The following is a 15085-nucleotide window of genomic DNA, read 5'->3' on the forward strand; positions in this document are numbered from 1 at the left end:
GAAGAGAAGAGGAATTGGTTCTTTTCAAAATCCTCCTAATCTTACACAAACCAATTGATGGGGATGTGGATTCAGGTCCTTTTTTCGGACTGCAGTAGCTGCAGGACCAAGTAGCCACTGCTCTCCACCTCTGCTCTGGTACATATGGTCCAGAACCTTCTGGCCAGCACAAGGATAAATCTTTTGCATGAATTTTCCCCATACACTTGTCTTTCCTCCTTCAGTAATACCTGCCCTTACCTGCTCCTTTTCCTCCATAAGCAGCACTTTATCAGCAGCATAGATGGGCCCATTTTGCCTTCCAAAAGAAGTTCTAAATGAAGAGCTCTGACCTGCACTAGCACTTCGGTCTCACTATTTAGGACTCCCTTGCTGCTCAGTCTTACACGTGCCTTGCAGTGGCTGGGGAATGCTGTGAGCACACCTGCACACCACAAACACACTCAATCCATCCCCAGTACTTTAATGCTGGAGCCATGCACAGCTTCAAACAAAGCCTTTAAACCTTTTCTAAGAGCCAGTATAGTTGTAAACAACTCTTCACGCCCCCCCCCCCCCCCCATTATGGACTATTAACACAGCTGTTCTCTTTCACTGCTCAGCCTATAAAGCAGAAGTATAATTTCAACATGAAAAGGACATTAATAAAATTTTCTCCACTCCTCACTAAACTGCTCTCCCATGTTAATGATCTGCAGTGTTGGATTTGAACAAGTGTCAGAGCTTGCAGCACCTGGAGCTCAGAGAATGCAGGGATCCCTCCACAGACAGCAGGAAAGGTGATGTGCAGGATGGCATGGGAGCAAGGGCAGAGGGGGGAAGGCTGGGAACACCTCCTGCAGCTCAGGGTCTGGCTTTACATGCCTTTGCATGGCTTAAAACCCAGGGGGGAACCGAGGAGTTGTGTGAACAGACACTTAGGCCCTGTGTCCAGCTTGACCTGGGAGGTCAGCTTCCTCCCTTGCCATGATTTGGGGCTACCTATGTGGAAACCGGATAAGGACATGAGCAGCATCAAAAAAAGTGCTTTGTTAACAAGAAGAGTTGCACACAGACATATGCTGAAGCAGCGAGCCAGGCACCTCAGAGCTGAGGGTTACTTCTGTGAGGCCAAGCTGCAGCTCTGTTTATGCAGATGGAGGAACCAAGAGGCCCCATACATTGCACTCTGCCTTCCCATACTCAGCGGCTCACTGGCAGAGAGCATCCTTTCATTCTCTGGGCACCTGCACTGCCATACCCATCTGTATACCTGTCCGCCAAGCAGGGTAACACCGTGGATGCCCTGGCAGCAGGAGCAGGGCTGACTCATCACTGTTTTGGGGATATCACTCCTTATTTTCAGAACAGGAGAATAATATTTCTCTTTGCCTGTGTCGGGATCATTCTGGGTGGGTTTGCAGCACTGCTTCTGGGAGAGCATCCAACGTCCTCCGCCGTGTTTGGAAAGGGTGGCTCCTGCCTCACAGCCAGGCCTGCCGTTGATGACATTGGCAGCTGTGGCAGATCTGGCCCAGGGACCCTGCTCTCCTGGTTGGTTTTCATCCCATCTCATGTGTTCTTTTCCACCTGGTCTCCTCTCCCCAGGACTCTCTGGCTGCTCCTTGTGGTTGTCCTCGTTGTCCCCAGCAGCAGTCGGTGCCACACATGGGTTGCTGGGTGCTGGCAGAGTCCCTGGAGCTACCACAACCCCTATTTTCCAGCAGCCAGCCAGCCATGGGATGCAGCCTGAAACCGTACAGGAGGCTCACACATCTTCCCATCCCTTGCTAGCCAGGAGTTGCCAGTTTTTAACAGCTTTCTGCGCTGTGGCAATGTGAAGGTAAAGAACAGCCTCTCCCCAGCCCAGGAGTGGTCCAGGATCCCACATCTCTGGTTATAATAGCGTGAAAATACTGATTAACTGAAGGTTCACAGCAGCAAGAGCAGTCCCATCCAGACGGTGGGAAAGCATCCCAAGGGCTCTGGAAAGAGCAGACACCAGCCACTGGTAAAGATACCTGCAGCCTGCCTGGGACAAAGAGCAGTGGGGAAGATTGGGGACATGCTCTCTGCAGGCACACTGCAGTGAGGAAAACCAGAAAAGGTGGGTTAGCTCCTACACCAATCGCTCTGTGAACTTCCCCATGAGAGGATGAACATGCTTCCTCCCCAGGGGACTGACACTGTGCCCAAGCAAGCACAGGGTGTCCAGATAAGCCCAGAGCACGTCCATGCTGGTGGCAGAAATGCCCTTGCAGTCTGGCTGCTCATGGAGCTCCTGGACCCCTGCAGCAGAGCAATCCGCACTGGTGTCTCTTGTGGCAACCCTGCCTGGAGTCAGATAAAACCTCCAGGGACCTGCCTGGACCTTTTCCACACCCTGAGCTCTCCAAATAAACAACATTCAGCAGCCAGGTTTTTTAAGCAGAAGACAACAAAGAGCCCTTTGGCACAGAGAAGAGTCAAAATTATCCAGAATTAAAGCAAATGGTGTTTGCAGTTCTGCAAAGATGGTGTCCCCCCCCCCGGGTTTCACCAGCAGCTGTGTCTCCCTGCAGAGAGACAAGCCCTTTTTGAGGACCAGCACTCTCCCCATCACTTCAAGGCTGGGCTGGGCTGTGGGCCATCCGTGCCCATACCAAGCAAACAGAAAGCTTTCTGCTCTGTGTTATCTCTCATAGGCTTTATAGGAATATAACATAGGTACAGACAACTCCCTGTGAAAACACCGTAAGTCACCAGTCATATCCTTGCTGCACCTCAGCACAGATTTAGCCCAATACCTGCTGGTGACTGAGCTTCCTCATCAGCAAAAGCAGTTACCTGTGTTATCTGCTGCTTTAAAACCATCTAATTCCCAGACATTTGCATTTCTCATGATAGCAAACTCAGTCCCCTTCTTTCCCTGGTTTGGCACTCAAACCTGCCCTGATATATAGTCTGAAGAGGTGAAATCAGCACTGCTGTCCCCCTCTCTTAGGCAGCTGCTTCTTGGCACCTTCTAGATGATGCACCATTGATGTGACCACAACTGCTGGAAGCAGCTCAGCACCTCCAGGCTCATTCCTGTCTGATGTGCAACATCAGCAACACCAGAAGTCCCAAATCTGTCCTTCAGAATCATGGAGGTGGCTTAAAAATCACTGGGCATGATTCAGAAATACATTTAAGCTCTTTTTAATTTGATGTTTGTGTTTCTGTGTGGTTAAGAGCAGTGCTTTGTATATTAAACAATGCTGACTTCTGGAAACTTCTTTTTCATTTAAACAGAAGTAAAGTTTCTGCATCTGGGAGCTGAGGTTTTAAGAAAACAGTAAATATGAAAATCACAAGACTAAGCAATACTCTCATTAGGAACAGCCATTTTTCTGAGAAGACCAAATGGTTGGGTAGCCAAAGGCCAGGTTGTGAGGTCTGTGCAATGAAGGCATGACCCTACTCACAAAACCACACACTTCTTTTATAATTCCTTTTTGTGTGCCAGTTGAAAGAATGCTCTTGTAAAGAAGACACTTACCTGCCTTGCTCAGCATTTGATTGCCAGCTCTGCAGCAGATTTTTTCCTTGAGCTCAGGAAACTGGTGTTTAAATTCTCTCTGCTTCAGTTTTCCCATTTGAAAACTAAGGAAATCAGTGAAACTCTCACAATGGCTAAGAATCTAAAACTATGGCTTGTTTTATACAAGTTTCCAGAGAACTTAGGAAATGTCACATAGGCAGAACTCTGAACTACAAACCATTATTTTTCATATGAACTTTGTCTTGAACTAAACTCTCCCCTTTGACTCACTGTCCTCAACTGACACTGGCATGTTCCTTCTTTCGTGCCTTTAATTGCTTCAATATTTCGTAACTATGAGACTTATAAAGATTAATTAAAACGTAAATTAAATGATAGCTTGTGGGAAGATTGCAATTACCATGATTTCATCTCTCACTGTTTCATCCCATGGTACCAACAGGTCTGTGCAACAGGTATGCCAATTAGTAGCAGGCAATAGAGATGTCTGCAGTCACTTACCTCTCTGTGCTTCAGGTTATTCAGTAAATGCCTTGTGCTGTTACTAATCAAGTAGCTGTGCCGAGTCTCCAGCTCCATCAGACTCAGAGGTGAGAGAATGAGATCTTCATGCAGCAAGAAAAAAATAAGAGAAACATGCTCCAAACACTGTACAAACCTTTAAGAAACTCTTCAGATTATTTCCCACATGGCTGCTGGGATAGTTAAATGAAGCAGCATAATTAAAGTTTTATTTTGTCACCATGCCTTTCCTTGGTCTAGCTGAAAGTGGATTGGCTTTTCCATTATATCTGTGTATATAGAGCTGGTGAGTTCAATACGTCTTTAGGCTGAAATTACCAAGTATCAAAAAGAATGGCTGTAATTAACTTGATTATACCAAATCTGAAGACAGAGTTGGGGGAATCATGTTTTTTCTTGCTTACCTAGGAATGAAAAATTAAACACTTTCAACAGGGTTATGAAAATAAAGTCACCACGGCATTTACAATGACTCTGAAATAAGTGCAGTATCAACAGTCCTCATAAAACCCATCAGTCTCTTGAAAAAAGGTGGTGGAAACTCAAGTTGTTTAACATCAGAAGATCCCAGAGCTTGTGATCTTCACTGTCTGAGAAGCCAGAGGGACAGCCGCAGCGTTGGCAGCATGCCTTCAGCAGGGCAATAGCCATAACAAAGGGAATATGTCCACACAGAGCTGGCATTGGGGTTTCTGGAGCCACTCACAGGATGGGTGAGGGTGGCAGAGACTTTTGGAGACCATCTGTCCAACCCCCTGTGCAGGGCAGGCTCACTGAAAGTAAGTTGCTCAGGGTTACTCGGATTTTGAGTATCTCCAGGGATGAAGACACCACAGCCCCCCTGAATAACCTCTTCTGGTGTTCAGTCACAGTCAAGGCTGAGCTTAGGAGAGAATGGGCAGAAACAGGCACCTTGTGTGCAAGACAACTTTTGGTAGAAATGTATGAATACAGAGTTAAAATATCCTGCCTGTGGCATGTGGGGAGATGGAGGTTTTGACTGCGACAGGGGCACTGAAGGAAACTCAGTATCCTGGACATGCAATAGTGAAATTACAGGAGGTGAAGGTATGGCTTCTGGTCATGCTGTGAAAGGCTGCAGAGAAGTAAGCCGAAAGTATATGCAACAGAGTGAAAAGTGGTTGAACCACATTCTAGGGAATGATGGTCTACTCTCTACAGGACTGTGTGAGGATCCTACTAGAAACTCATCCGGTCATGAACAAATACTGCTATATTGAGAACAAGCAAGAGACACACTGGAAGAGTCATATCACTATGGGAGGCTGTACTACCCCAGCAGCAGCCTGGAAAGTTCAACTGCTGATGATATTTCTGATGATTGTGGGTCAGAAACCAGTGAGAAATGCCAAGAATCAGACTGAGTCAAAACTTATACAGGAAACAACAATACAGAGGTTCAGGTTTATAAATTAAAGAAGAAGGATATTGATGTTCTGTTATGTGGTGAGAGCTCGGTAGATTAAAGGTAACTGAGGTATTTCCCCAAAACGAAGCAAATGTTTTGCTTGAGTGAGAACATTAATGCTGAAATCGTACCAAAAAGTAATCATACCTAACATAAAATCATACCTAAAGAAAAAGCATAAACCTAAGATGTTGTTGTGTTAGAGTCAGCAGCTGTGTTGGGAGGAATTGACAGAACAAATATTCTCTGCTGGATTCTTCTTGCATGTGAAATCATTGTCCTAGCAGCAACGCTTCTCAGGGAAGTCAGGGCAGTCACACCTGACTAGGCAATAGCAAATATAGCACATACGTGCCAGAAGACCAGTAACGAGTGGTGTCCCTCAGGGATCGGTGTTGGGACCGGTCTTGTTCAACATCTTTGTCGCTGACATGGACAGTGGGATTGAGTGCGCCCTCAGCAAGTTTGCCGATGACACCAAGCTGTGTGGTTCGGTTGATACGCTGGAGGGAAGGAATGCCATCCAGAGGGACCCTGACACACTTGTGAGATGGGCTGATGCCAACCTCATGAAGTTTAACCATGCCAAGTGCAAGGTCCTACACCTGGGTCAGAGCAATCCCAGGCACAGCTACAGGTTGGGCAGGGAAGAGATTCAGAGCAGCCCTGCAGAGAAGGACTTGGGGGTGCTGGTCAATGAGAAAATGAACATGAGCCGGCTTCAGTGTGTGCTCATAGTCCAGAAAGCCAACTGTATCCTGGGCTGCATCAAAAGGAGCATGACCAGCAGGTTGAAGGAGGTGATCCTGCCCCTCTACTCTGCTCTTGTGAGACCTCACCTGGAGTATTGTGTGCAGTTCTGGTGTCCTCAACATAAAAAGGACATGGAACTGTTGGAACAAGTCCAGAGGAGGACCATGAGGATGATCAGGGGACTGGAGCACCTCCCGTATGAAGACAGGCTGAGGAAGTTGGGGCTGTTCAGCCTGGAGAAGAGAAGGCTGCGTGGAGACCTCATAGCAGCCTTCCAGTATCTGAAGCGGGGCTATAGGGATGCTGGGGAGGGACTCTTCATTAGGGACTGTAGTGATAGGACAAGGGGTAATGGGTTAAAACTTAAAGAGGGGAAGTTTAGATTGGATATAAGGAGGAAATTCTTTCCTGTTAGGGTGGTGAGGCACTGGAATGGGTTGCCCAGGGAGGTTGTGAATGCTCCATCCCTGGTGGTGTTCAAGGCCAGGTGGGACAGAGCCTTGGGTGAGATGGTTTAGTGTGAGGTGTCCCTACCCGTGGCAGGGGGGCTGGAACTTGATGACCTTAACGTCCTTTCCAACCCTAACTATTCTATGATTCTATGCTGGGAAAAAGGTACAGAAGACTTTATAACACATCCTGCAAAGAGGAGCAGTTAAATACATGGATAAAATGGGATAAAAATGGAATTATTTTGCTCAACACTGGGACAGACTAACCTGACCATTTGTGTAAGATTTTCCAGCTGTACATTTCTTCAGCCTAGAAAGCAGCAAAATGTTCTTACAGAATCACACAGAAAATACAGAAAATATTTAGGGCAGACAGAAATCAGCAGAAGAAAAGAAAGGCCTTTTTTTCTTGAAAGATAGCTCTTTCCAAACTGTGGCAACCCACCACAGAAACAATTCCCACCTCTAAAGCTGCCTGAAAATTTACTTTTTTCGTATTTCCTGTACTATTCTAGTGTAACAGCTTTATTATAATGCCCTGGATCCTACTGCCCAGGTTTGCAGGAGAACTGGGAAAGAGGAAGATGCCTCTTCATGGGCATTTATCTCACAAATGAGAGGGCAAGGATGGATAAGGCGTAGATACCCATGGTCACGTTTTTTTTGAGAAGGCTACAGAGGTCAGCACCAGTGATGTATCCCTTGAAATAGAAAGGGCACCAGCTTTCCTCCCTTGAGGGCTATGAAGGACCCTGAAAGAGAAGCCATTCCAGTCAGGTTCAGTGGCATGGAGAAGAGGGAGGCATGGGAAGGATGACAAAGAAGTGGCACTTAAAGCAATGGTGAGGATGATGATCACAAATGGATCAGGACAGGGTCATGGACTGTTTGTCCAGATCAAGCAGAAGGGGGCTTGCAAGGAGCAAAACAGAAAATAACATGTGTCTGGGCAGAAGCTTTGGCCTTAGCATGGCTACATGAAACCTCTATAGAGATGTAGCATGAGAAGAAATCCAGAGGACTTAGTCATGACATGGATACTGGGGTCAAAAGAGACCAGCAGCAAAGATGATGCCCCCTCAGTCATGACTTATGTGAAGGCAGGATGTTAGAGAGATTGCCAAAGTGACTTAACCAAGTACTTTGTAAAGCACTGGAGGACAAACAAATCTAACCAAGGTAGGCAAACTTTTCAGATAGGCAGTTATTTCAAGTGGTGAGAAAGTGAAGAGGCCTCTCAAGAACCAATGGCTGGATTGTGCTTTATACCAGTGTAATAACAGCAAGATTTGCCCAAGTAGGATCATTTATTATAATATTTTATCTATCTCTGTATAGAACATTTTTGCTGTGAATTTGAAATTGAAAGCTTTGGTGCAATAAACTTTCCCTGATTTCTTTATTTGGTACTGGAGAAGAGGCTGAAGATGAAAGTACAAATAGGCTCATAAGATGCAGTAGCCAGTCTCAACAAACAGCTTGCTCAAATACCATAAAACCTGGTCTACCTTTCCCTGCTGCACAGAGCTGCCAGGGCAGTACCAGAGCAACTCCAGAGCCATACTGTTGTGCTACCACTGCACAGAAGAGCTCTGTGTAAGAGCACTAAAGGGTTCAACAGGACGTACCACCTATGGCGAGGTGTTAGTGTGAAAAGACACCGTATTAGCAGAAATCGTGGTTGGGAAATACAACTGAAAACTTAGAGAACACAAAACAAGGAATGCATTTTCATCCATCAGGAGATCAGAGCTCCTTGGTTTGCTTTTTTGAAGAGCATAGAGAGACCTTAATCTAAACCAACACAGATTTCAGGGAAGCTTAGGGTGTAGCTTCTCAGTTCAGGTCTTTTTCAAATATTTAACCAGAAAATGTTTCCAGATAAGATACCCTCAAAACAACAAGCAAGAATGGAAAAAATGAGACAAATGACACATAAACAGCTTTTAACAGAGCCTTTGGAAGAGTAGAGAGCATGGGGACATAGAAAAATACTCCTGAGAGACACCATCCTTAGAAATCAGGATTTACCACAGTGCAGTCCATACCACTGTGCTGCACTGGCACAAACTGGGACTTTGCAAAGTCTAACTTCTGGTTCAAGGTGAGGCCCTGAAATCCTGCCACTCCTACAATCATCCTTGCAGCTCGGGCAGCGCAGTGTGTGCCCCCTGTGGGAACATAGGCTATATGCTCAGCTGCAACCTTTAGTGCATGGTACACTGGTGGCAATTACAGAGACGTGGTGGGACAGCTCACATGACTGGAATATAGTCATGGAGGGCTATGTCCTTTTCAGGAAAGACAGGCCAGCCAGGAGGGGTGGTGGGGTTGCTCTTTATGTGCGGGAGGAACTACAATGCACCGAGTTCTGTCTGGGGACAGATGATGAGCGAGTTGAGAGTCTGTGGGTGAGAATTAAGGGGCAGGCTGGCAGGGGCGATACTGTTGTAGGTGTCTGTTACAGACCACCAGATCAGGGTGAGGAAGTTGACGAGGCCTTCTACAGGCAGCTGAGGGAGGCCTCACAGTCACAGGCCGTGGTCGTCATGGGGGATTTTAACTTCCCTGATGTCTGCTGGAAGGACCACTCAGCAACCCAGCCACAGTCCAGGAGGTTCCTCCAGTGTGTGGATGATAACTTCCTCCTGCAAATGGTGGATGAGCCGACCAGGAGAGGAGCGCTGCTGGATCTCATCCTCACTAACAAGGAGGGTCTGGTTGAAGCAGTAAGGGTAGAGGGCTGCCTTGGTTGCAGCGACCACGAGATGGTGAAGTTCAGGATCTTGTGTGGTAGGACTAGTAGAATACCAAGTAGAATTGCAACCCTGGACTTTAGCAGGGCAAACTTTGGCCTTTTCAAGCAATTGCTAGGGGAAATCCCATGGGCAAGGCTGCTTGAAGGAAAAGGGGCCCAGGATAGTTGGTTGACATTCAAGGACTGCTTTTTCCGTGCTCAAGATCGGAGCATCCCGACACGTAGGAAGTCAAGGAAGAGGGCCAAGAGACCTGTGTGGCTAAATAGGGAATTGCTGGGTATGCTCAAGTGGAAGAGGAGAGTTTACAGGTCATGGAAGGAGGGGCTGGCCACTTGGGAGGAATATAAGGCTGCTGCTAGGGGATGTAGGAAGGCAGCTAGGAGGACTAAGGCTTCCTTAGAATTAAACCTGGCAAGAAGGGTCAAGGACAGCAAAAAGAGCTTTTTCAAATACATGGCAGACAAAACTAACACCAGAGGCAATGTAGGCCCACTGATGAACGGGATGGGTGCCCTGGTGACAGAAGATGCAGAGATGGCAGAGTTACTGAATGCCTTCTTTATCTCTGTCTACTCTGCTGCAGGCAGTCCTGAAGAGCCCTATACCCCTGAGACCTTAGATGAAGTCAGGTCGACGGAGCGACTTGCCTTAGTCGATGAGGAATGGGTTAGAGATCAGTTGAGCAATCTGGACGTCCATAAATCCATGGGTCCGGATGGGATGCACCCGCGGGTGCTGAGGGAACTGGCGGAAGTCATTGCTAGACCACTCGCCATCATCTTTACCAAGTCCTGGGAAACGGGAGAGGTGCCTGAGGACTGGAGGAAGGCAAATGTCACTCCGGTCTTCAAAAAGGGCAAGAAGGAGGACCCGGGTAACTATAGACCGGTCAGCCTCACCTCCATCCCTGGGAAAGTGATGGAACACCTTATCCTTGGTGCCATCTTAAGGCATATCAAGGATAAGAGGGTTATGAGGGGCAGTCAACATGGCTTCACCAAGGGGAAATCATGCTTGACCAATCTCTTAGCCTTTTATGAGGAAATAACACGGTGGATGGATGATGGCAGAGCGGTGGACGTGGTCTACCTTGACTTCAGCAAAGCATTTGACACAGTCTCCCACAGCATCCTCACAGCTAAATTGAGGAAGTGTGGACTGGATGACCAGGTAGTGAGGTGGACTGCGAACTGGCTGAAGGAGAGAAGCCAGAGAGTTGTAGTCTATGGGGCTGAGTCTAGTTGGAGGCCTGTAACTAGTGGAGTGCCTCAAGGGTCAGTACTGGGACCGGTATTATTTAATATATTCATCAATGATTTAGATGAGGGAATTGAGTGTACTATCAGCAAGTTTGCTGATGACACTAAGCTGGGAGGAGTGGCTGACACGCCAGAAGGCTGTGCTGCCATCCAGCGAGACCTGGACAGGCTGGAGAGTTGGGCAGGGAATAACGGGATGAAATATAACAAGGGAAAGTGTAGAGTCCTGCATCTGGGCAGGAACAACCCCAGGTTCCAGTATAGGTTGGGAAACGACCTGTTAGAGAGCAGTGTAGGGGAGAGGGACCTGGGGGTCCTAGTGGACGACAGGATGACCATGAGCCAACACTGTGCCCTTGTGGCTAAGAAGGCCAATGGCATCCTGGGATGTATTAGAAGGGCGGTGGTTAGTAGGTCGAGAGAGGTCCTCCTTCCCCTCTACTCTGCCCTGGTGAGACCCCATCTGGAATATTGTGTCCAGTTCTGGGCCCCTCAGTTCAAGAAGGACAGGGAGCTGCTGGAGAGAGTCCAGCGCAGGGCAACCAAGATGATTAAGGGAGTGGAGCATCTCCCTTATGAGGAAAGACTGAGGGAGCTGGGTCTTTATAGTTTAGAGAAGAGGAGACTGAGGGGTGACCTTATAAGTGTCTATAAATATATAAAGGGGGAGTGTCACGAGGATGGAGCCAGGCTCTACTCAGTGGCAAACAATGATAGGACAAGGGGTAATGGGTGCAAACTGGAACACAAGAGGTTCCACTTAAACTTGAGAAGGAACTTCTTCTCAGTGAGGGTGACGGAACACTGGAACAGGCTGCCCAGGGAGGTTGTGGAGTCTCCTTCCCTGGAGACATTCAAAGCCCGCCTGGACACATTCCTGTGTAACGTTATCTAGGTGTTCCTGCTCTGGCAGGGGGATTGGACTAGATGATCTTTTGAGGTCCCTTCCAATCTCCAGCATACTGTGATACTGTGATACATGCAGCTCTGGCCACATTTCCAGCAGGTTTCCCAGAATAAGCCCTTGCTGTTTCTGGGTACACACATCCACATGTGGAAAAATCAGCATTTGTGCCATGCTACTGTCTATGTGTGCTGCAATTTGCCCAGTTCCTCCAGTCAAACAAGCCTATTTTTGTAGAGCTGCTGAGAACACGGCCCTTAATTACCACCTTCGGCAGGGAGCGGGGTTATCTAGTGGATGAGGTTAGCAGCCTTGTTGCTTTGGGGATGACATGGTGGGCCAACGGAACTCCAGTCAACAGTCCTGTTTTGAAACACATTTCGCACTCTCTCCAAAAGTAATAGTGCTGGGTTTAAGTTTATAGAAGAGTTTATCTCTTACTTTTGTAATCAGGGCTTTCTTGACTCTTCACATGAAACATTAAAAAAAAAAAAAAAACAAGAAAGGCTTTTATATTGTGGTGTGATCATTGGGAACCCTTGGTGCTTCTATGGTATGAAAATTATGTATTTAGTTCTATAGGGATGGGAGAGAAAAGGACAGTATGCCTGAGACCTGTCACTCCATCACAGGCATCCCCATGGGGAGTGGAACTAGACTGAGGAGATACAGCCCATCAGAGGAACCTGGTCAGGGCAAAGGAAGGGGGAGAGAGGGGTGAATATCAACCCTTTTCAAATTGTGAATGTGTTTATGCATTGCCATGTCAGAGTATAACCCAACCTTCCCCCTGCCCCACCATTAAATGCATTTTGCTTTTGCACTGCTTTCCTTCCTTCTCCATTGCTTCCTCTTGGCCACCAAGTGACATTGTTATTTTTTTCTTAACTTGAACTGTCCTACTTGTGTCCCTGCACAAGAATGGCTCCACACATCCTAGAAAAAAAATCAGCATTTTTGGTTTCACAGTTCTGTTTTTTTTTTTTCCATTCTCTAACTTCTACAAATTGAAGTTTTGAAAGGTTAGACAGTGGAAAAAGGAATATTTGGAAAGAATATGTGAATATTGTACTTCCCCTGGCAAGCAGATGGAGGGAAAAGCTGAGGGGAGGTGGTGATGAGAGCTGGGAGTGGAAAAGAGAAAACAGACTGAAAGGAAAAAAAAACAATTTTGAAAATTGTCAAGTGAAGACAAAACAAAACAAAACAATAATAATAATAAAAAAAATCAGTATTTTCACATTTCCTGAAATTTCTCATGAAATTGCTCTTTTGCCAAAAGTGAAACCTTCCCATGACATCCCTCCCTCTTGTCACAGTGTATTCCCATTGGAAAAAAAATGTGTGCGTTGAGTCCAGGAAGAACAACATAATGCTGGAGTGCTGTGCCCAGGGAAGGAGGGGGTACAGGGGGAGCTGGGCTGCTGCTGTGCCCAGAGGAGAGCTGGCCAGCATAGCAGGCACACTGCTTGCCAGGTCAGTGGTGCTAGAGCCTGGGAGACCCACACTGGGGAACAGTCTGCAGTAACTACAGCTATAATTCAGGAGTACAATAGATCTCAGTGACTATATTCAACTGTACTCCACAATCAGTTTCTCACAGTGAGACTGGAGTTATTTACAGCCCAAAAGACATATTTACAAGGGCCTGCATCCCACAGCATCTTCAGCACTGATGTTAATAATGGGATAGAAAAGATGCTTACACATTTATAAACATAGCATGGGGCAGGCTGCTCTGTGCTGGATCACAAACAAATATATATTCTGAAAAAAAAGGTAGGATGGAAATTAAATGAGAACAAATTCAAAGTCCCACCTGTAGGGAACAACAGGCCTTCATGTTTATGAGAGATAAGAAACTAGTTTGGTGTCAGCTGAGTAGGAAAGGATCTGAAGGTTTTAGTAGGTCACAACTTGACCGCAAATCAACATTGCTGAACCAGAAGTCAAATACCTTACTGTGACATACAAACAGGTTTGCTGCTGATAACACACGTGTAATTCTAGTCCGTGCAACACTGGCAAGATTTTAACTTGAGTTACTGCCTTCAGTTTTGAGTCAATTTAAGAAGGTCTTGAGTGTTCTAGAGGGAGTTTAGAGGAGACAAAATCTGGGTGAGCAAAGGCACAGAAACAGAACTTGCGTAGGAAGGTCAGAAGGGGGTCTGTTCTGCCTGGAGGAGAGAGGGTGAATTCAAAGGAAATAAAGAAAAGCAGAAATATACTTTTCCCTGTTTCCTACTGTGGGTAGGACAAAAGTTATGTGTGCACGTTTACAGTGAGGTAGATTCGGATGAAACCCAGCAGAGCTTTGGGTCAGTGGGAGCAAAGCACTACAGTTGCTGAATCAACTTTTCTTTAAGAGATTCGACAAGTACCTTGAGAAACAGCACAGGTATATCACCCAAGATAACACCTTGTCCGTGCCCTTCCACCTGTTTCCTGTGATTTTTATGACTGGTGCCATAACAGTCCAGCAAGTGATGATTTTTTAAAATATCTCCTGAAAGGTTTGGAGCTTTACGAAGATGGCCAAACCCTCTCTTTCTGCAAGCTTTTCCTACTGCCTTGTGCTTCCAGTGGTTTCAGTGAAAGGAGGGCTTGCTGACTGCAGCTCTTGGACCACATCAATGACTGCTCACAGTGAAACATTTCATTTATGTCCCAGCCACACTGGGAGGCTCTGGAGTGAGCAGCTATTTTTAAACCCACCATCCTGCCACACTGGAACATTTGCTCAGCAGTAGAAGGTGTGCTCGAAGAAATAATGACTGCCTTTTTATCCAAAGACTATTCTAGTTAATGTTTCAAGTTCACTAAAAAACATGTTTCTGTATATTAATATGGAAGGTATATTTAAGGCAAACCTCCCTCAAACTCTACTCAATAACCAAAGAACACACAGCAATACTCCACTCTTGACATTTTTAAAAGCCCTCTGATAATCTTTTCTTCCTTTAACAATGGGGCCAATTTTTCCTTTCCTGGCTGCCAGCCTGCCGTTGCTTTTTCTTTTAGCACATCTTGAAATTACCTTGACCTCACCTTTAAGCTAAGCACACTCTTCTCCAGGACACTGAGCTCAGATGTGGTGGGAGGTGTTGCTGATGGAGGAATGAAAGATCAGACATTAGCGTAAGGGTGAGAACATTACTGTTTTCTCTAATGAGGACCCAGCTACCCCCTGGAGCCACTATTAATATTGATCATGGGCTTTGCCTCTGCCTTGTCCCTTCTCAGGGCTGCAAATCTTTGATGCTGTCTGGCCATTGTTCTCCACGAAAGACAGACTGACTGGCGCACATGGGAGGGGAAAGCAAATGGACCAGGTTCAGTCTAAGAGACAGATGTTGACTGCTGCTGCCACACACTCATCCTCACCACACCAGAGGTAGCTGACTCTCACAGACGGAAAATAAGCAGTTTTCTCACTTAGAGGTTTAAAACTACCAGGGGAAAAAAGAGATCCTCCCCCTGCTAAAAATAGAAAAGTCATCTACCA

The sequence above is a fragment of the Pezoporus occidentalis genome, unplaced genomic scaffold (assembly GCF_034315485.1).
Source record: "Pezoporus occidentalis ecotype Australia unplaced genomic scaffold, CSIRO_AGI_Poc_V1 ctg31, whole genome shotgun sequence".
Lineage (NCBI taxonomy): Eukaryota > Metazoa > Chordata > Aves > Psittaciformes > Psittacidae > Pezoporus > Pezoporus occidentalis.